The following is a 23,913-nucleotide window of genomic DNA, read 5'->3' as shown; positions in this document are numbered from 1 at the left end:
AACATTCTGTGTGATCAGTTACCCATTAGAACAGAGAGCTATGTCATTATCATTACATCATCCATTCATGTCTGCATAGTCCAAGAAACATAACTGTTTTCTAATTTAGAGTATATGAAAAAGAGCCAGCATGCTACCCTTACAGCACAGCTCTGAGATCCTTCCCAGTCAGGGAAGTTAACGTGGCACTAGACCAAGGAATAATCTTGGGTACCAACCCTGGGTGGCCTGTGATCAACCGTTAATATCAGGTTGCTCTCTGCCACTGCCCCAATGATTCCCAAGGCACTTCCTCAGATTCTTTTCCAAATATCCTCCAATTATGGAAATTAAGCTTATTAAATTTACCAAAATGTAAGTGAAATGACAAAAACACTTCAACACTACAGTAATGCCAAGTGAAAAAGATATGGTTTCAGAAAAGGAAGCTTTCCAAAATTCTGCAAACAATAAACAGCATTGAAAATAATGCAAATAAACATTACAAATAATTGTGCACATCTTCTGTCCCCTCTTTACCTGAAGAATTCAGAGTTAGCTGACTTATTGGTCTTTGGATTTTTGCTATGAGATTATCCTAACTGTATAGCTACAGGTAAAATATTTTTTAAAGACTGTGGAATGATGTTTCTGTCTTTGATCAGCAGAAATACACACTGTCAGAGGACTAGGGACCACCTAACTGGGCAAGGCTTGAAACCAACTTGAGTCAGTGAGGTTGAGACTGAACTTGGAAGGAACTTGCTCTCATCTCATATAAGCACAATTTCTCAATGCAGAAGTTATTTTAATCAATAAAAACTGACAACTATATCCAAGATAGAATATTTAAAATAACATAATACAAGTGCTTGGCATCTGCATATTCAATCATGTAGTTTAGAATTTAACCTCAAGTTACAAAAACCACTGAGTAAACACATTACCCAAAGGCTACTTTACTGATCAGCATCCTGGCTGATTTGAGAAGCAGGTGAGTCAATAAAGGTCCAATAAAACAGGGCTACGTATGAAGTGATGGAAAGAGAGGAGGAAACTCAATTGAACTTAACTGGAAATTGATACCATAATACAGGCTGTTTTTCACCCTAAATTATGCCAGAGAGCAGTATAATTGCAAAGTGGACCTTAAAGCAACAACATAAATAATACACTGAGTAGGAACAGGTGAAAAAAAGGTGATCCAGTAACATTCTACAGGTAACTAATGTTACTCTGAAACATCACAGAGGTTACCTCTGACTTCCAGCACACCCAAATTCATTTGTTTAATTGGTAAGAGACAACTAAGAATTTCTGCCAACGAAATTACAGGGGACCAAAGACTGACTGAAAAAAAATGACAAGCAGATAAGCATTGAGATGCTAGCCTCCAGTTTTAAAACAATTAATTAGTACAATAGATATTTTGAATAACTTGCCATTTCTTCTTTATTCTAAAGAGTGGTGAAATTAAAATCATTTTGCCTGATACCTGACATGAGACTAGGAAGACTTTTAATTTCACTAAACACCCACCTGGTGGAATTCATGCAAATCAAATTAAATTGTTAACCAAATCTTTTTCTCTACTTCCACATCTGCCTGTAACACGTTCATTTTTAGTAATTGGATCTCTAGGACATTCTTTAAAATAATCACACACTCGCCTGACCATGCAACCTGATTAATAATGAATGAACATTCCTGAAAAAGAATCACTTCGAAGCATGGCAGATGTCTATGGGGATATGAAGGCTTTAATGATCAAAATCAAGGGGAAATGGGAGCTGGGTCACACAGTCTGGTTATTTTAATTGAAACCTAGTCTTCCAAATTTACTTAACAGGATGCTTAAATACTCCTCATGGAGGCTCATTTATACAAGCAGACAAGCAAAAGACACAAATGGCAATGAAAAAGAGCAATCCCAATTCCTCGAGGAACCACTGCCCTATCCCACTCTGTCTGAATAGCGACGAAACCCCCCCCCACACACACACAGGCTCAGAAGTGCCATTCGTTCCTTTGACAGACTGATAAACAGGCTAAAAACAGGAACTAGTACACTGGTCCTTAATAGTTCTTTGAGCACCTGACAAACAGATCCCCTTGAATACCCACCAATGGACTGCACACTAGTTCTTTTTGAAGAAACATCGCCGTAGGCAGAGGATGGGGACCCACGAAATGACAGACAGGCCACCAAGACCAGATGGTGGGTGGCAGGCAGTGCTGGAACAGTCCTGTGTGTCTGTGAGAGCGTCGACAGTGAAACACAACAGGAAAATCGGCCCAACAATTCCAGGAAGGCCAGCTCCACCTCATCCACTCCGCCAGGGTTGCCCGAGTTGAAGAATCGACTGCCTTTTCCACGGCCCCCGCCGTACTTGCCCTATCCCCTCGCCCACTCGATGCTCAACTGAAACCAAGTAAAAAGGCAGCTCAGGTCAGGTCAACACCCACTGCTTGGTCCAAAATAATGATGACTTGGCACTGGGTTCTGTACTCTCACTGCTTACAGAGATCAGCAGCGGCCCGGCCAACTGGACGTGGTCCTGCAGTGGAAGGCTGGATTCCAGCTCTCCATGCAACCAACGGGAGCGGTCCTGCACAGCTCCTGAAGTGGGAAACTCGCATGCCCTTGCATTGGGGGCTCTTTTGGCATCCTGCTGAGCACATTATCACATTATGCTCTGGATACTGCTTTGTTTGTTTTAAAAATAATATACTCATTATTTTGTGCCTTTGCCTTCTGAATTAAAGAATAACTTCTGAAAGAAGTTTTTTCAACTTAGATCCAGGAGAACAATCTCCTGTACAGAAACAATAAAACAAAATCATCTTTTCTTCCAGAAACAGAGGGTTAAATTGCAATGGATCATCCTGATAAATAATTGAAAAGATATATGCATATGAAACATGTATATACACAAACAAGTTTTAACTTTATTATAAACATATTACATATATTATGCACACAGATCACATGTATATGCATGCTCTGTGTATACAGCCTTCTTCTGGTATTCAGTTGAGATTAATTCCAGAACCCTCCCCTAGGATACCAAAATCTGCGGTTGCTCAAGTTCCTTACATAAAACAGCACAGTACTTGCCTATAACCTACATACATCCTCTTGTATATTTCAAATCATCTCACAATTACTTATGATACCTAAAACAATATAAATGTATATAAGTTGTTACCATACTGTATTGTTTAGAGAAAAATGACCGAAAAAAAATCTGTAAGCATGAAATACAGATGAAATTTTTTTCACATATTTTTATTCAAGTTTGGTTGAATCTGCAAGTGCAGAACCCACATATATGGAAAACCAACTGTATATACAACTAATATATCTGTACTCCCAGCCACTAGGGAGGCTGAGGCAGGAGGATCGTTTCAGTTTAGGAGTTTGGGGCCAGCCAGGACATAGTGAGACAAAGAAACAAAAGTGTGTGTGTGTGTGTGTGTGTGTGTGTGTGTGTGTACATGTGTTTAAAATAAACTGTGGGGGCTGGGGTTGTGGCTCAGAAGTAGAGCACATACCTAGCATGCATGAGGCACTGGGTTTGATCCTTAGCACCACATAAAAATAAAATAAAGATATCGTATCTATCAATGACTAAAGAATAAATATTTTAAAAAGAATTCTATAAAAAATAAACTGTAATGAGTCCCAAATCTTGATTTTATTCTCCAGAATGAAAAAGGAAGGGTATATTGAGAATGAAAAATAATCACTTAAAATTTGATTATGTGAAGAAAGAAAGGGAAGTAGTTTCTTTTGTCCTGCACTGCAGTTCTTTGAAGGATGTTGCTTATCACCATGCAAGACAAGAAACTGCAGCTAAAGTAAATCATCAGGAAAGTGTAAAAAAATATCTGCAGAACTCAATTTATACTCTAGACATTTGGGCACCACGAAGGTGTTTAAGGAACTGTCGTGATTAAGGGGAAGCAGGAGGCAAGAACTGCTGTTTCCTTGTGTTGCCCATTTTGCACATTGTAGTGCTTACTTTTGTGCCACTGCAACACTTCATGGTAAACCAAAGTGTGCTTCACATGTCAGGACATAAAAATGCAGACATACATTTTCTCAGCTTATGCCTCTCCAAATCATGACTTTTAAGAATATAAGGATTACTCAATTTCACATATAGATGACTTCCTTAAGTTCTTATTATCTAGGGAAAAGACATACATATATACATACATATATCATAAAATAGAATTTGAAAGTACTTTTCATCATGACTTTTAAAAAAATAAAAGCTGCCTCTTTAAAACAACATTGAAAGTATCAGGATGGGGATGTAGCTCAGTGGTAGAGTGCTTAGCTAGCATGCACCAGGCCTGGGTTTGATCCCTAGTATCACTCCCCCCACACCTTCAAAAAAGAAAGACACTATAAAAATTTCTAGACTGGCTTAACATGTTCATATTTTCATATTGTAATGGAAAGTTAGCCAGAGCATCTCAAGTTGAAACATCAAGAAATAAACACTAGGGCTGGGGATGTGGCTCAAGCGGTAGCGCGCTCGCCTAGCGTGCGTGCGGCCCAGGTTCGATCCTCAGCACCACATACCAACAAAGATATTGTGTCCGCCGAGAACTAAGAAAAAATAAATAAATGTTAAAATTCTCTCTCTAAAAAAAAAAAAAAAGAAATAAATAAACACTATATCTCAAAAGTAAAACAATAATTATTTTAATCTTTTAAAGAACATAATCTGACATCTTTGATACAAAATTTCCAACCATCAAAAGGTGTTAGGCATTTCATTTCTTTTATTATTTATTTTTAAAAATAAAGCATCCAATTTTAAAGACAAATGGGACTTATTTTACATTATATTGATAATGACTGATGTTTTCCAGATCTGTGCTATACTGGCTGTCATGCAAGAATTTGGTTCTGAAGGCAGTGATAGCAGACCAGAGAGAGAAGGACAAGAGAGAGAACATGTCACACTTAGTCTCCTGGCAGAAATCTAATTCAGCACTCCAAGGGAGCAGACTAACAGTGTGGTAGTCACAGAAATGGAAGCTGCTAATTCCTTTGAAACCACCCACAGATGAAAAGCACATACACTGCCTTTTCTGAGTGCTTATAGTTTTTTATACACATTCACAGAATCCTTCCTAAGTCTATATAAAATCCTACATGTTTAAATAGGCACAGAAGTGCATACTTGTAATCCCAGCAGCTCAGGAAGCTGAGGCAGTAAGACTGCAAGTTCAAAGCCAGCCTCAGCAACTTAACCAGGCCCTAAGCAACCTATAGAGACCCTATCTCAAAATAAATAAAATAAAAAAGGTTGGGGATGTGGCCCAATGGCTGAGCACCCCTGGGTTCAATCCCCAGTGCCCCCCCCAAAAAAATTCCTACATGTTTACAATGGAATTGGTATCGTAGGCACATATAAATACTTACATGTACAGAATGACAAACACTCATATGCATACACACACACATATATAAGTGCCTTTTCATAATTACTTGGGACTTTATAACATTCACTCTTCACAAATCCCTCAGTTTGAGCAGTCCTCCTGTACTAAAGGAACATCGCATTCTCTATGTGAAAACAGAAGCATTAGATCATTTGTATTTATTTAAAAAATCAATTGCCTACTCATATTTCAAAAGTCTATATAGAAATGAGCAAAATGATATAAGAAATCTATATTATTAAAAAATTTGGGTAGTTATGTATGAACAGCATGCCTTTATTTTATTTGTATGCAGGGCTAAGGATGGAACCCAGTGCCTCACACTTACTAGGCAAGCTCTCTGCCACTGAGCTACAGACCCAGCCCATGAAATCTATATTATTTGAAAGATATACTGGTCCAGTGGGATTTTTCAACAAGTAGATTGTGCCCTGGAAAAAAACACTCACCACTTGGGGAAACTTTTTTCTACTTCACTCACACAACACTCCCCTAGAAGGCAGAGAAGGTCACACTCTCCCTTCCCACTTATTCACCAGAAGCAAAATGCATTCATAAATAGTTGCTGATGATGTTCAATGTGACATTATTCTCGGAACACTGGAAAACTTAAAATTCATAAAATAACACATACTCCTGTCTTGTGACTCTGGGGGTAATGACGATGTTACAGAGCAACTGATTCCTATTGTAGGAGCAGATTGGGAAATTCTCTCAAAGAAAATCACTTTTCCCTTTCAACTTCAAAGTTAGCTATACACACACACACACACAAACACACACACACACGGGAAAAAAAAAACCTCATGCTCACAATAGCCTGAAGCTACTTCGTGATCTTAAAAAATAAAGAAAACTAACCTTTCTTCACAACTCCTGGTTAACTATTATGGAGAACATGCTTTAAACACTTCCCGTGGTCACTGAAGCTCTACAGTCGGGGGATGTAAGTCTTTTTTTTTTTCTTTTTTAAGGCAACCAAAAGAGGAGCGATTCTTTTGTTCTGAATTGTTATTGTAAGGCACCACATGAAAGAAGCATACTGAGCATCTGTACAGAACAAAGGCAAGAGGCTTCTCAGGAGAAAATTCACAAAAATACTTTTGCCACATTTAAATGCTAATGGATGAAGGGTAGTTTTTCCATGCAGCACAAAAATCGCAGTACAGATCTTCACATGGGGCAATAAAATTATCACTCACATACACACAGAGAGACACACATACACGAACAAAGGCACACAATTGAAACTAATACAAAATTAAAACTGCTTTCAAATACATTAAATCACTACCTTTTCAACCCTCGATCAACTTCTTGAAATTTCTGTATCTCTATTTTGCCTGATCTAAAATAAAATGTTGGTTATAATAAATAACTGAGCTAACAGTAGGCAATCCTAAGGAAACTGAATCTACAAAAAGTAAAACAAGAAAACCCTTTCCATTCACCACATACTCTAACTTACACTTTAAATACAATCTTTAAATAGAGTTTTCAAAAATCCCCAGGGATGTGGGCATGGTGACACATGTGACTACAATCCCAGAGACTCAGGAAGCTGAGGCAGGATGATCACAGGTTCAAAGCCAGCCTAAGCATATAGCAAGACTCTCTCAAAATAAAAAATAAAAAGGGCTGGGGATGGAGCTCAGTGGTAGAGCACCCTTGGGTTTGATCCCCAGTACCAAAAAAATATTTTAAATCCCCAGGGAAACTATGCAATTGGTATTATGTTGGGAAACAAATCATAACAAACTAAGTTGTTAACATTAATAAAGTACACTGGTTTTGCAAGTCACAGTGCATTGTCCTACAGTTTTCTTCAGATGAAAATTCTGTGAAACTTGATAGTGTCATGATTCATTTAATAAGACATCATCTGAGTTTGTATAGTTTGGTGGACCCTTAATACATATTATTTTATTATTTTGTTATTATTGAAGGCTCTAAGGTAAAGGAATTTCCAAAAAGTAAATAGCATCTTGTACTGCATCAAAAAGGTCCATCTTTTTTCTTCTTCTACTACTATTCAACTACTATTCTGTTTTCCCTTTCTCATTCTGTATTTTCTGTTGTCAGATGACTAATGGACTATTTCAAGTTCTCTGCTAATGAATTTCATTTAGCTTTTCCATGGTGTGGTGTCAGAAACATGTGGCTAAGCCCTAAACTCAGGGGCCCAAGTGTCCTTAGTCTACTTTTGGGTCAACACCATCAATGAGGTGTCATATAAAGAAATGTAGACCTTGCATCCAGATAAACCTGAGTTCAAACCTTGGCTCTGCCATTTCCTTGCAAAGGTGATAGGAGCCTGATACTCTACATATCTCCTGCTCACAGATACTCTTCATATCTTATACGTAGTTTCCTTATCTGTAAAATGTGGACAATGAGAGTGATCTCAAAGTGTCTTTTGAGGAGTAAGTGAGGCAAAGTTTTAAAGTGCCTGACAAAATTGTCATTCTCACATCCTTCTTCCCCTCTTGTCCTGAATCACCTCTTTCTGTTCATTGAATAAATTCATTATCTGTATTTTTATTGGAATTCTCTGCAAATGATTTTTGAAAGCAGAAAAGATATCAATTCATTTGTTTGCTCAGTAACATTCATGGAGTGTCTTATATGAAGAAATAGTACATACCATTTCTATTCTTCACATTAATAATTGTCTAATAATTGTCTTCACATAGGCAGTTTTATCTATTTCCAGCTACTACTATTTCTATTTCTGCTACATGTATTTCTGCTACAACTTCCCACCATGATATTGAGGCTTTACTTCTCTGCTCCCCAAAGAAGGTCTTCTTGTACCTAATGCATTTGTCACCACAATTTTTTATTTTGCAGGAAATAAGAAACCTTGACATAGATGGAGCTTATAAGGCTATCAAGAACAGAGAAGAGCTTCAGATTTTTTTTCTATTTGCAAGCTAACCAGTTAATCCACCAATTACATGGATGTTGGCAGAAGACACCAGACTCCTTTAACAAAGATAAAGAATGTTCTTACTCAGGGCACAAGTAGTATGTGACTCATGATCTCGTTGGTTCATCTGATCACCCAAGAACCATGTAGAGTCCCAGGTGCATGTCGCAGGGGATTGCATCACAGTTGAGCAATCCCAAGCTTGGAAAATCTGAATCTTGTATTGTGGACTAAGCAAACCTCCACAACCTTGGAAGGACACGTTATATCTCACCTGTCTGCTATAAAAACACCCTTAAAAAACAGTCTAGAAAAAAGGCTGTCAGCATCTCAGCTCACAAGAGGTACAGAAACGACAGATCCAGCTGGGTATGGTGGTGCATGCTTGTAATCCCAGCAACTCAGGAGGCTGAGGCAGGAGGATCACAAGTTCAAGCCAGCCTTAGCAAATTAGTGAGGCCCTAAACAACTTAACAAGACTTTGTCTTAAAATAAAAACAAAAAAAGGGCTAGGGATATGGCAGAGAGTGAGAGAGACAGACAAAGGATGGAATGAAAGAAGAAATGAATGAATGAATAAATGAATGAATGAACCACAGAGAATTATTTTGAAATATACACAATTTCTGCCTCCTCCTGGGGATTACAACAATGGTAGTAACTAGAAATCAGGTCACCAGTGGGGTGGCTTTCTAGTAGCTGTGGTAGAGGCAGAGTTTCACGTGGCATTGAATGACCCATGAGTTATGGAAAACCAGAGGTTAAAGGAGCTTGCAAGAAAGTGATGAGGTGTTCCTTACCACCAAGTCCAAACTCCTCATCCCTCTCACCCTTAGCATCAGAAGAAACTCCAGAAAAAAATGCAAGAGAGCAAGGTGGTCCCATGCACAGACTTTGCCCAATAAATAAGAGGACCTATCAATTTCCATCATAGGCCCAAATCAACCTGGGTCTGGTCTGGATCTTCAGCTCTTTACTTTGATCCTAAAGTAGTTTTAAGAATTTGGATGAGTAAGTTGGTTTTATTACTTTTATGGCATTGAATATCTTGCATGTACATCAATTTAGCTTTCTTTTTTTCAATTTAACATTCTGAAAATTTTAGAACTACTTCTTTTATAGTAAAATATAGAAAGTCATCTCCTTCACTATTTCTCATTTTACAGATTATATTTTAGGTCTTGGTATGTGCCAGGAACTACTCTGAGCACCAAGAATGTGCTGGTAGATAGGAAAATAAATGTTTGTTCTTAGAGAGTTTCCATTATAATGAAGAGATGAAAAAATAAATGTGTAAAAACAATAATAATTTCAAAAACCCATATGTAATATGAAAGAAATAAAAAGGATGTCTTGAAAGAAGGTAGATGGCTGGGTGTTGTCTATTTTAGCAAAGATTTTCTTCATATTTACATGGTTCTCTTAACAGTTTGGCTTTTTCCTGCCAATAAATAAGCAAAGAACTTCTTAATTTCAGTATAAAATTTTCTAGCATTTGAGCAAAGAGCTATGATTTAATTTCTCAAGTTATTAAACATTTAGTTTCAGATATCCTAAAGGACAGATTTCTTTCTCACAGGCATTAAAAATCTGACTTTTACTATTTCTTATCTGAAAAGGCAATGTGATGAATTTTTGAAAAATAGCAACCTCTTTATATTTCAGCAATGAAATTTGAGAGGGAAGAGCTGTGAAGATTTGGTGGCCAAAAAGCAGAAACTATTGTTTCTTGGTCCATTTTGTGCTTCTATAATAGAAAATCTGAGAATGGATAAGGTATAAAGAATAGAAATTACTTTCTTAGGTTCCGGAAGCTGGGAAGTCCCAAATTAAGGTGCCTGCAGGTAAAAGTCCTATTTCTCTGGTTTCAAGATGGTGCCCAGAAGGCTGTCTTCTGGAAGGGAGCAACACTATGTCCTTACATGGTAGAAGAACAGAAGAGGGAAAACACACTTATGCAAAACCTTTTTATAGCAACATTAATCCAATCATGTCCCCCAAGAGATCCCACCTGGCAATACCACTGCACTAGGGATTAAGTTTCCAACACATGAATTTTGATACATTCAAACCACAGCATATGGGACTCAGAATAACCTTAATGTCTAAATGTTTGATCTTAGGATGTTAAACCAAAGTTGAAATGACCATGGATGTGCAATTAAGGTTACAGAAAAGGATAGGAGGCAAATGAATTGAGGCAATGGTAGAGTCATTAATTTTGTCTTTTCTTACTAACTTGCTTTTGCCTTACTAGGAGAGGAAATTTCAGAAAGAAAAGGGCAGGAAGTAGGGGAATATTACTGGGGTGGATGAATAAGTGTAAGTACCAAAGATGAGTTGAGACTGGAAGGACAAGTCACCTGACAGCTTCAGTTGGTGTTCTGCTGACAATGACAACATCAAAAAGTATCTCAAAAGAATTCACCAGTTAGATAAAATTTCCATAGCAGTTCAATCATGATTTTTAGAGTCCATCTCTTTAAGAATGGGCTAAAAGAAAGATGACCACAGAGGCAATTGCTGGGGGAGAACACAGGTGATATTGTAGCTAAGCAGAGGCCAAGGGAAGGGTTGGGAAGACTGGTCAAGGGTATGTGCTCCTCTACAGTGAAGTAGATGAGGTTTGTGGGAAAATAGTGAAGCAGATGAGGTTTTTATACTGAGGGGTTTATGAAAAAGCAGTCTTCTGAAACTACTTCTGAGACCCAACTTAAAGATGTTTCAGCCTAAAAAGCAAGATTAAAGTTGCTTCTTTGGAGATTGAATACTTCTACAAAAAGAGTATATTAAAAATTTTGTAATCTCTTAGAACAAATCTGCTAAAGACTATTATGAAACTCTTAATGAATTTTAAAACATACTCTTCTGGCAGGCTAAACTCTGAATTTTTTTCTTGTATTATCAGAATGTTTCCTTCAGATCAATGGGTAAAAGACATTGTGGTGTACATATACAATAGAGTTTTACCAAGCCATAAAGAAGAATGAAATTGTGTCATTTCCTGGTAAATGCATGAAATTGGAGAACATCATGCTAAGTGAAATAAGCCAGAATCGGAAAGCCAAGGGTCAAATGTTTTCTCTCATATGTGGAAGCTGGAGAGAAAAAGGAGTAAAAACAAGAGGATCTCATAAAAACAGAAAAGAAAAGAGTAGAAAAGAAGCAGGGCATTAAGGGTGAGGGAAGAGGTGAAGGAAAAGAAAAGGGGGAGGGGAAAATATTTCCTTGTTATATCTTTAAGAGAGATTATAAATGTTAACTTGTAACACATGAATATAAGAAATCATTTTAGAATATAAAAAATACTATCCTGGGGACTTGGCTTAAGAGTGTTTTGCTTTGTGTCTTATGTGATTTTTTTTGTGATTTAAAAAAAATATTTCAAGCATTTTATCTTTTCATTGAAATGCATTCTAAGTGTACATTTCATCCTGTACAATTTATCCTTTTCATTGAATCAAATTAGATAAGAAGTTGGCTTTTTAAACGTAAGAAAAGGTAAAATTAAAAGAACTTAGTACTTGAGGTGCAGTCTAGGGCTTAAAAATTCACTTGCAAGCACAATTCACAATAGCAAGACTGTGGAACCAACCTAGATGCCCTTCAATAGACGAATGGATTAAAAAAATGTGGCAGTTATACACAATGGAGTATTACTCTGCATTAAAAAATGACAAAATCATAGAATTTGCAGGGAAATGGATGGCATTAGAACAGATTATGCTAAGTGAAGCTAGCCAATCCCTAAAAAACAAATGCCAAATGTTTTCTTTGATATAAGGAGAGTAACTAAGAACAGAGTTGGGAGGAAGAGCATGAGAAGAAGATTAACATTAAACAGGGGTGAGAGGTGGGAGGGAAAAGGAAAGAGAAGGGAAATTGCATGGAAATGGAAGGTTATACAAAATTACATACAAGAGGAAGTGAGGGGAAAGGGGGGAAAAACAAGGGGGAGAAATGAATTACAGTAGATGGGGTAGAGAGAGAAGATGGGAGGGGAGGGGAGGGGGGATAGTAGAGGATAGGAAAGGCAGCAGAATACAACAGACACTAGTATAGCAATATGTAAAACAGTGGATGTGTAACCGATGTGATGCTGCAATCTGTATATGGGGTAAAAATGGGAGTTCATAACCCACTTGAATCAAAGTGTGAAATATGATACGTCAAGAACTATGTAATGTTTTGAACAACCAACAATAAAAATTTAAAAAATAAAAAAATAAAAAAAAATCACTTGCAAAAAAATGTCTAGCTTTAAGAACAGTGAGGTGGCTACATGTAATACAGTGGAGTTATATTTATTTTTATAATAAATATGAATGCTAACTGGTGAAAAAGTATCACAAAATTATATGAAAAAACATCATACTTTGAAAACAATTTTAATGCCTGATTTATCATCTTTATGGTAAAGATTTGTCAGTTATCTCTTGTTATTTAGATTCTATTGCTTGTCATTATGTAAGTCAAGAGGGGTGCTATGATTCAAGGCACACGTCCAAACAGTTCTACCAGTTGTCTAAATCTCTTCTTTCCATTCCAAAATCCTCCAGGCAAATACTTAGTTTCACAACTTTAGTCTTTTTTTTTTTTTTTGCCTTAGAATACAACTTGGAAATTGCTCACTCCTGGGGTTCTGGGAAAAGGGTGCCAGATGATGGCAGGAATGATGGTGACTTCCCCCAAAGGGAGCTTTATTGTGTGCAAGCTACTGCCAGTTAACCTCCCTGGTACAGGAACTACCAAAACATCACTGGTCCAAAGAGGGGCGCTCCAATCCCCCTTCCCACCCCTGCCTATCAGCATCCAGAAGCAATTCTTTGCATGGATGCTTCTTCATCCTGATCCTGACTGGCAGCTCTGAGGATTAAGCTCAAGTCCTTTGGAGCAGTCGCTTTATGCACATTAACCCCCTGGGGCGTTGAACTCCAAAACCTCTATTTTCTCCCCCTGGGTCTATCCTGTATCTCACAAAACCCTAGTTAGCCACTGTGGTACACAGCCTTTCTTCCATTCTAGGCTATCAAAAGAAAACAAAACAAAACACCAGACCTTACAACAATAAGATGGATATGGTAATGATGAGGATCTTTAGGGGAGTGGGCAAATTCCTAGTTCTTTTAAAGCTGAGACTTGGGAATCCATTTTCTTCTTCATCATTAAGACTTCACGTTCTCAGCCACAGAATCTAGCTTACACTAGCATAAATCATCACTTGGCTGAATGAAAACAGGGTGTGTGTGTGTGTGTGTGTGTGTGTGTGTGTGTGTGTATTAAACAGCCCCTCAAAACTGCTGAATAAAAATCAAGACAAGTGTTTTCTTAATCAGGCAAAGTTTCCTGCTTAACCGTGTGAAGAAGAAAAAAAAGACCATCTGGTCTCTCTGCTACTTGAGTATTTTTTTTTCACCTCGCTTTCTGGTTAACTTGAGCAAAACATTATCATGAGATTATTTTTACCATGGACCATGGTACATTTCCTTTTGATTACTAATAAACCACAGAGAAAGCAGTGCTAATTTCTAGGAAAATACTTTTCACTTCTAAATGGCCAATTTTGAAAGGAAAAAGTGACTGAAAGAGGACAACAGAAGTCAAATCATAGCGAGAGCGGACAGTTTATGTATCTTTGAACACGTTTGTCAGAGAGACTTTGCTTTCTCCTCCCTTCTCTCTCTCTCTCTCTCTCTCTCTCTCTCTCTCTCTCTCTCTCTCACACACACACACACACACACACACACACACACACATACACACACCAAAGCCATTGCTGCCCTGTTCCTTCAAGGTGATGACTATGCTAATAACCCTCTAAGAACTAGGTCATAAAATGGAATTAATTTCCATGTGGAAACTAAGATGACAATAAACGTACAGTGAAACCTCCATTAATTGAAATTTTCTGGAAATTTAAGAGTTCTGGTTAATTTAATTTTCTGGTTAATTGAATCACAAATAGAACATCTTTAAAAAAATCCTTATACAATTTTTCTAAAATGCTTGAATCTACCCACTTAACTTGCAAACTTATAAACCACACACTACATCTAATTTAAAAGTTATTAGGTGATTCCAAATTTTATTTTTCCTTGAGATCATCATTACAAAGATCTTTTTTTTAATTTGATTATAAATAGACATTTAGGAGATTGATTTGAATGTAACCATAGCCATAAATTTTTACTCTCGTTCACAAAATCACCTTCTAACTTGTATTTTGCATAATGTACAACACTGATTAATAAAGAATTGGGGGGGCAAATTTTGGGTAAAGTGAGGCTTTTGCTTGTATGCTAAAGGAAAATTTGTAAAACAAAAAATCCTTCTTTATCTGGTGTTTAATAGGTGTGAAAAATGAAAAAGGGTTCAATATAGTACTTCTAATTAATTTTGTTAGCACAAATTAAGGACCACATAACACTCTCATAAATTTCAACTTATTAAGGCATTGGGTTCAATCCTTGGCACCACATAAAAATAAGCAAGTAAAATAAAGGTATTGTGTCCATCTACAACTAAAAAAAAATTTTTAAAAAGAGAAAATGCTAGAGTTTATTTAGGTTTATTAATGGAACACTCAGCTCAAGATTGGCCCCAGAAGTCCTCTTTTCACAGTGTAGTCACAACCAGGAGGTCCATCCTCACTTGGGCTCCCCATTCCAGTTTCTCACAGAAATTTATTTTATGCCACTTTGAACTCTCTAATAACAATACCATATTGAACCAATCGATTGTCCAAGAGAGAGAGAGACCTCTAGTCTTATATCAGATTTCCTGCCCTTTTGTGAAGATGATTGTAAAAGAAATTCCTGTCAATACAAGTTAGGACACTAGGAAAATATCAGATAAGATCACTTCCAACTTTACAATTCCAAGCAGTTTGTATTATATATGGAAAGATAACACGGGGACTCATGTTCTCTCCCCCTCTCTCTCCCCTTCACCCCTCCATCTCCTACTCACATAAATACGCACATCTTGGTGGAGGGGCAGGCATTATCATGCCCTCATCCCCAAAAGCAGCACTAAGGAAATTTATTTTGAGGTTCTATTACCAGGAATTCTATTAGCTACTGGGCACACAGTAGGGTTTTCATAAATATTTCCCAAAAGACTGAATGCTGTTGAAGGCATCAGCTATACCAAACTTATAGATCCACAAGAGATTTTTATTTTTTGGTGCTGAGGATTGAACCAAGGGCCTTGTGCATGTGGGGCAAGCACTTAGTGATGCCAAATTTAGTGGTAGTGTTGGTATTTCTGCAGAATAACTATTTTGAAAGAAGAATAGTTGTTATACTCTGAACTAGGACTCTAGTAAAGCATACATATCTATCTATCCATGTGTTAATTTCATCAATTAATATATCTGGGGAATAAAAGTGTGGCATATTTTGGAGGATACATGTATTGAATATGCACTTTAAATTAATATATAAGTCAGTGTAAACATTGCAAAGACAAGATCAATAGGTTTTTCTTTTTTTTAAAAAGAGAGAGAGAATATTAATATGAATTTCAATATTTATTTTTCAGTTTTCGGCGGACACAACATCTTTGTTGGTATGTGGCGCTGAGGATCAAACCCGGGCCGCATGCATGCCAGGCGAGCGCGCTACCGCTTGAGCCACATCCCCAGCCCCAAGATCAATGGGTTTTCTTTTCGCTCATTTTCTCTTTCTATCTGCTCTGTCTTCTCTCAGTGTCTTTCCCCAAAATCTTGCCCTGAAGAAGGGTAATACACCCAAAGATTGGATGTTTTTTTCCTTCTAAGGACTCCTCAGGGACTATTAATACCAAAACACCTTAGAGAGTTCTGCAGAGACTTTCTAAACTAGAATGCTTCTAAGTGGAGCCAAAGTATCAAGGGTGACTGGACTCCACCATCTGACACCAAGAGTGATTTCTAGGTTAACTGGACGCACTTGGCACACTGGGGCCAAGAATCTGGACAAGTAGTCTCGGCTCATTTAGAATGAATGGCCAGTCTTCTGGTTTAATCACAGAAGCAGCATGAGGGAGAACTGCAGATTGTTACCTGCTAACTCAGTGGGAAACTCCCCTTCCTTTAAATATTTAAATACTTTCCTTAAAAAGAGAAATAAGGTCTCATGGTCCACTACTTAAGTAACTGTTAAACCTAGGAAAGTAAGATGCTCATATCATATTAATTCTTCAGTCCATAAAACAAAGGATAGTATATATAAAGAAACATTGAGTTCATTGAAATAATATTGATTTGGAGAGTGGAGACATGTTGGCAAAATGAAGAATGCATTTCCAATACCCAAATGATTGATATGTGATTGATAAGCCTTCCATTGAATTTCCTTTTTTGGAGTCATTCCTTCAACTAGTCATAGTCAGTATTTCTTTACAATTTTTATATACATCATATAAATTAACTCTAATCCTATCCAAACCCTCAGTAGCAGTATCAGTCCACCTATTCTGAGGAAACTGAGATTCAGAATATACTGCTCAGGGCCACCTACAGTTGGCACATGTTGAGTCCACCTTTAGAATCTGAGTTTTTATGATTCTTGACAATCTCAAGAGTCACAAATAGCTGGGCATGGTGGTACATACCTGTAATTCTAGTGATTTCAGAGGCTGAGTCAGAGGATTACAAGTTTGAGGCCAGCCTCAGCAACATAGCCCTAAACAACTAAGTAATACTTTGTCTCAAAATAAAAGATAAAAAGTTCTGGGGATGGAGCTCAGTGGTAAAGCACCCCTGGGTTCAATTCCCAGTATGGATAAAAAAAAAAAGTTACAAAATATGTTGCTGTTACATTTGAAATTTTTTAAAATTTAATTTTTTTTAGTAGTAGTTGGACACAGTACCTTTATTTATTTGTTTTTATGTGGTACTGAGCCTCAAACCCAGTGCCTCGCATGTGCTAGCCAAGTGCTCTACCACTGAGCCACAACCCCAGCCCCTGGAAATTTTTGATATATGAATGTAAAGAAAATTTGGATTGGCAGGCATGGTGGTGCATACCTTTAATCCTAGTGACTTGGGAGGCTGAGGCAGGAGGATCACAAGTTCAAAGCCAGCCTCATCAAAGTGAGGTGCTAAGCAACTCAGTGAGACCTTATCTCTAAATAAAATACAAAATGGGGCTGTGGATATGGCTCAGGGGTTGAGTGCCCCTGACTTCAATCTCTGGTACAAAAAAAAAAAATGGACTCTGCACTCTGCATATTTTGGTGATGCTTCAACAACTTCTAAACTTTAATTTAGAAACACGAAGAGTTTAAGCATTGGTCAAAGGAGCTGGGGTTGTAGCTCAGTTGTAGAGTGCTTGCCTAGCATGTGTGAGACCCTGGGTTTGATCCCCAGCATTACATAAAACTAAATAAACAAAATAGAGGTATTGTGTCCATCTACAACTAAAAATGTTTTTAAAATAAAAAAGCATTGGTCAATTGTTCTGCACCAAGAGGCATTCAGGAATGTCACATGCTAACCACTTCTCATTTCTCTTAGAAGGACAGACATCTGGATCATATTGGCAAGTGGGTTCTTTAAACACAAGAGAAAATTAGGAGAAAAACCTAATACTGGATTATTTCCATGAATCCACTCACCAATACCCCCCCAGTACTCTTATTTTTATAACTAGTTTATCATTCATCTTTTCCACTTGGTGAACAATGGCGTATGACCTTGCAGTTAGTAAGTTCACAGGAGAAATATATCAGTTATAATTAATGTTTACTAGAATAAATGTAAATATTTAAAAAACAAAACAGTTCCAAGCACATGTGATTTCCATTTCATTTTATGAAACACTAAAAATCCACTTGTCCACCCCATTAATTATAACCTGCTCTCAGCCCTGACCTGTATATAATTTCCCCTGATGTAAATTGGAACAAGGTGCTCAGAATGGAAGCCGTCTCCACCACAACTGGGTTACACAATGTCAAGTTCCCAAAACTCTCCAAAGTGTAACCTGACATTTTTCGAAGATTAGAGATGGTTTATGAATTTAAAAAGAGGGCTTAAAGACTCACCACAGTTAAACCTTTCAGTAATTCCTGAAATATCCAAAGTAAACAGGACTAAGGAGGCCTTAGGGACACCAAAACCTTGTTTTAGGAGAAGGAACACACTTTAGTAGTTTCTTTACAGAAAATAACGTCCATGCATTCAACCAGAATTAAGAAGAATGCAACAATAAACTTTGAGACTTGAAGCCCTCTAGAGATCTAACAGAGTTTTACATGAATGGGCCCTGTAAAACAGTTCTATGCTCCCAGTGAATGATTGAGTTTACATTGCCCATTCATCCTAAATGTTGAAGGCAAAGAGAATGGCAAACGTTTTTAACAGTACTTTTCTTGACAAAATGTAATATATATTCATTTATCACAGTCCCAAAAGCAAATCACCTAGAGGACCTAACCATTAAGAAGCAGCCTTCTATGGATTGATCTCTCTAGTTATTTTTCTATACATCTTAGCCACAAAAAAATGGGACTATTTTTTATATTCTATTTTGCCAGCTATTAGTTTTAATATAATATATTGGGTGATTTTTCATGTTCACAGACTTCTGACTTCTCAAGATTAATCTTAAGTACCTTTTAGTACAATTGAAGTGTTACAGCTACTTGCCAAATCAAATAGACCATACAAGCCAAAGATTTAATAAATACTAAAATGAGAACACTTTCCCCTTATTACAACATATGCTATCAGTGGGGGGTGATATTATCCCCAAGAGGTAGAAAATTAGTTCTTAGTGGCAAATAATTTTTCTCTTTCATGTATAAATCAGATATGCATAAATCAATATAGTAGAGTTATGGTATTAAAATTTCATGGGGGTGGAGTTGTAAAAAGATATTTGAAAAGGCTCTGTGGGAGGGAAGTTGGTAATGAAATAAGTTGCAAAAAACTAGAGCATCAGACTTATTTGGAAAAAACTCATTAGGATCTGGGTTAGGAGGCACATGTTACATAAGGGGCTGTTTTGAAGACCAATGAACAAATCATCTCAGAAAGGGTAAAGACCAAGTGAATCTGCATCTCAACATTTACCAGTTCTTGTTCTGTGCTGCCCTCTTGTGCTGTGGGAGCCCCCAGCATGCCTTCATTTGCCCCAGATGAACAATCAAACCTTCCATGCTTCTTGGCACCAATACCCAGGAGGTGGTCAAAGAGGGAAGAGAATGCAAAAAGGACACATTGCCTCGTAGGAATGAGCCAGTGTCAGAGGAAGAAGGAAAAGGCACAGTTCCTCTTCTACCTTATAACCCTAGCAGAGGGTGGGCCCGTTGTCCACAAACCTGCAGTCCTCATGAGTCACACTGCTCACAAAGGAGCAAGGTAGGAGCTGAAACTCTTTATCACCTTCTGTGATAGGCAAACTTTCTAAAATGGCATCCCAACATATCCACCCAGACTCCTGGAACTTGTAAATACAATGAGGGATCATTCTCTTTATTGTGTTGTGTTATGGGGAACAGTTGATGTAAGGAAGGGAGACAGATAATCCAAATGGGCCTCATTATTTGGGCCTTTCAAAGCTGAGATTGATGATACAAGAGGAATTTAGAGATATGCAGTGTGCCCAAAGTACTCAGTGTGCTGTTGATGCTTTCAGGGTGGAGGCAGCCACATAAGAAGATACAGATGGTCCCCAAGAAGAAAGAGTGGACCCCAGCTGATAGCCTGAAAATGAATTAGTCCCACAACCAGAATGAGCTTGGCAGCAGATTCTTCCCCAGGGCCTCCAGATAAGAGCCTGATTTGGCTGACAGCTTGGTTTCAGCATTGTGAGATACTGAGCAAAAAGTCAGGCCACCCAGCAGAACCATCAGCTAATAAATGGGTGTTATTCTAACCTATCTGTTTATGGTAATTCGTTATGCAGCAATGGAAACTAATACGTCTTCACCTCTCTGCAACCATTCTGATAGGTGACATCCTGACAATGTTTGTCTCCCAAGTCAGAGACCCTGATGGGTGACAATCAGCTCTCAAAGAATGTTCAATCTTGGGCCTCTGAGTGATTCCTTAACCTTTTGGGAATCTACAATGAATCCTGCCAGACATGCCCTAACTTTTGACCTCTGCTCTGTCCCTTAGGAGAAATTTAACTACCTCCTACTCAGTGGTTCATTTCCTAAGGCTCTCCACCTTCCTGCACTCTACCACCTGATTTACTCAAGCCTAGCATCTCCTCCAATTCATGCATCCATCTGGTGTAAGTGTTTTATCTGCTTCAAACTTTTCTTTCTACATCTAGAACATTCACTCTGACCCCAGCTCTCCATGCTTGTTTAATTATATCAAAATGGATACTAACATCATGCATAACTAAAAATAAACCAATAACATGTTTAAAAATCCCTAGCAACAAAAATAAAAAGTGAAATTTACAAAAACAGAATGTGAAATTTACACTGAAAATGGCAATGAGCTCAACAAGCTATTTGCTCCTGAATTATCTTATTTATGCTCCTAGTGAATATTTAGAAGTTTAACTATTCTTCAAATTAACAGACCTTAAAACTTCTAGCAGAACCATGATGGGTGTTTGGAGGTTAGGGGGAGTGGAGCAAATGCTTCCCCAAATCCAACATCAGACTTGTGTCAAAATCTAAATATAAACCCAACATGTATAATATAAAAGGGCAAAACATTTTCTTCCTTTTGCTTTTCTAGCTTATTACGCAGGGGGCATTTCCAGTATCCTACCAGCAGTGTCTTGAGCCAATCATCTCACACTGACTGTGCCTTCTGAGTCTGAACATCAGGGAATTTAACTTTCAAATGTTAAGAGATTTGCCTGCTTAAAGACCTTTTCTCTTTTTGTAAATTACTTGTTATTAAAATAACAATGGATGTACTCATTAGTCAAATTAAAGATCCTCTTTCTGGAAGTCTATCAAATGCAGATAATGTATAAAGAAGCATTGTTGATAGATTTTTTTAATGAATAATTGTTGTTAAAATTCAGAAGCCAGGGGCAATGAAAAATTCCCATGGCCTTAAAATACACAACTTTGGCAAACTTCTTAATGGACAAAGTTCAAGATATTCCTAGCTCCCTAACTTAAAAATCTTAAAACCACAGAAGGTACCATTATGATACTCTGAATACTCTTCTTAAAAGTTTCTATTAGCTTATTTTTCATTATTTACTTAAAAATTGTTATAATTTGGCCTCTTGAAATATAATTCATACATTACACCCATTTAAAGTCTACAATCCAGTGGTTTTAGTTTATTCACAGAGTCCTGCAGTCATCACCACAATCTAATTCCAGAACATTTTCATCACCCCATTAGCAGTCACTCCCCATTCTCTTCTCGCCCCAGCCCCCGGCAACCACTAATCTTTCTGTCTCTATGGATTTGCCTCTTCTGGACATTTCATATAAATGGATCATATATTATGTGGCCCTTTGTGACTGGCTTTTCTCACTTAGGATAATTTTTTTAAAAACCAATTAACTTTTAACTTCACAAATCCCCAGGTTTAGGAGTAAGTAACTGATGAAACCATCAATGAAAAGGTAATTGATTGGACAATATTCTTTGGGTTTTCTTAAATGCTGAAAAAAGCCCACAAACTTTCCTTATGGTCCAGAGGGATGCCTGTGAGTCTGGGCCATGCCATTAGAGGAATCACTCTGCTACCATATGTTCATTCTATTGTTTACCCAAATAAATATCAACAGTACATATGCCAATATGGCTCAGGTGGGTATATGCCTCATAATTTCAGATCTAAGCTCTTTACAAACTTCCTTTTTATTACAAACTGGCTTGATCTGTCAAACCCTAAATATTCTACTATACTGCCAAAACACTGGGTGTATTTTCCAGTTTTTGTCTTGTATATGAAATAATATAATTTCTTAAGATGTTCAAAATAAGCCAGACATGGTAGACCACTCCTGTAATTCCAACAACAGGGGAGGCTGAGGCAGGAGGAACATAAGTTCGAAGTCAGCCTAGGCAACTTGACAACCATTTCTCAAAATAAAAAAAATAAAATGGGCTGGGCGGGTGCGTAACTCAGTGATAGAGAGCCTCTGGGTTCAGTCTCCAGTACTGCACCAAATTCAAGTTGCCTTCAACTTTCCAAATATCTGAGTAACACTCCTGATTCCTCTTCCTCTTCATTTCTTACTTATCAGTCCATATTTTTTTTTTCTTTCACTCTGGGACTCCTTGATTAAAATTCTGAGTCCTATAATACACGCCACTAATATATCGCAATATCCATGGAGTACCAGGCAAGAAAAGAAACAAAATTCAAACCTTGTCCATTCATTTTTTTCTTAGTATCTAGATGATTTCCATCATGTTATTGCTTGCTCACAAGCAAAGACTCAGAATTTCCATTACAGAAGTAAGCTAGGCAAAGTCTCTATAATCCAGGCAGAGAGTTTAAAATAGTGCCTTTGAGGTCACTGGGCATTAGAAACTGAATGGTATTTCATTCCTCCAATCAGGTGAAGGTGGGTCTGTCTCCCTTGTGGACAGATCTTTTAAGTGTTTGACACTTGTAGTTACTCACATTGCTTGATCCTGAAGGATAGAGTCAAAATCAAACACATCTGGACATATTTAACCTGGAAAAATGCCCCAAGAAGGCCACATTAGCTGTGTCTTTGAAGGGTTGTCAGAGACCACAGTAACCACATGTGTTCTTTGTTGGGTAAGGAGTGCCAAACATGGGTAAAAGCAATAGGGAAGCAGATACAGATTTAATGGAACAAAAAACTTTGCCACTTCTTTGGAATGGATCTCCTGAGAATCCCTTGTTTTCTAGTCTTCCTGGGGGCTGTTAAAAAGGGTTTAGTGGTGCTGTGGTAGGAATTCAAACATGACAAGGTTCCAAGCAATAAGCCAAAGACCTTTAACTGCCCGTGATGTAGATAGAGTGTGTGTCAAGGGTGATAGCAAGGAACTAGTTTGAGGAGATTCTGGGTTTAAAGCAGCTATGATGGTTCAACCCCAAAGATCGATGCGCTTTTTAAATGAAAAAAATTATGTCTTAATGTCAAAAGTAACATATTTTAAAGCATTTATGCAGCAACTTAGCAAATGAAAAGGAAAGCTTTAGTTAGCATATATAGATAAATATTGGAGATTATTTATCGATGCATTGTAATTATACATAATATTGGCATTTATTATGCCAGATTCATATATGCACATCACATAATTTGATCAATTTCATTAAGTCTCATTCCCCAGTAGCTTCCCATTCCCTCCCCCCAGTGTTGGAGATTTTTAACCTGTCCAGATATTTGATATCATATTTAAAAAAGAAAAAAAGACATGTAGGCCAAAGCCAAACATATTATTTTGGAATTAACATATATGTACATATATGAATCACAGCTACTTATTCTTTAAATATAAAAACACAAAGATTTTATTTTTACAAGAAAATCATGAACTATAGGGAAGAAGGAACCTATTCTGACATTAATTATAAAGAACACAATGATTTAAAATCTAGTAGGACTTCGGTGTCTTAAGCTAGAACTAATCAGAAGTA

General features: G+C 37.4%; 1 protein-coding gene and 1 long non-coding RNA gene across 10 annotated transcripts in view; one reads left to right on the top strand and one right to left on the bottom strand.

Annotated features, from left to right (window-relative positions):
- LOC120889882 (uncharacterized) overlaps positions 1-9,737 on the top strand; it is a 316,936-nt gene extending 307,199 nt beyond the window's left edge. For all 3 annotated transcript variants that reach the window (XR_013431925.1, XR_005734103.2, XR_013431924.1), the window contains one exon: positions 8,293-9,737. This is a non-coding gene — a long non-coding RNA (uncharacterized LOC120889882). The remainder of the gene's footprint in view (positions 1-8,292) is intronic.
- Positions 1-23,913, bottom strand: part of Mid1 (midline 1) — a 586,678-nt gene that overhangs the window by 118,174 nt on the left and 444,591 nt on the right. The window contains exon 1 of one of the 7 annotated variants that reach the window (XM_021722667.3): positions 2,104-2,443. The exons of the other annotated variants lie outside the window; for them this stretch is intronic. The gene's annotated coding sequence lies outside the window, so the exon portion shown is untranslated. Of the gene's footprint in view, positions 1-2,103; positions 2,444-23,913 lie in introns of those variants that run through there. 7 annotated transcript variants of the gene reach the window in all.

This window comes from Ictidomys tridecemlineatus, chromosome X (assembly GCF_052094955.1).
Source record: "Ictidomys tridecemlineatus isolate mIctTri1 chromosome X, mIctTri1.hap1, whole genome shotgun sequence".
Taxonomy (NCBI): Eukaryota; Metazoa; Chordata; class Mammalia; order Rodentia; family Sciuridae; genus Ictidomys; species Ictidomys tridecemlineatus.
The sequence above is the reverse complement of the archived record's forward strand: the minus strand, read 5'-3'. Positions and strand labels throughout refer to the sequence as shown.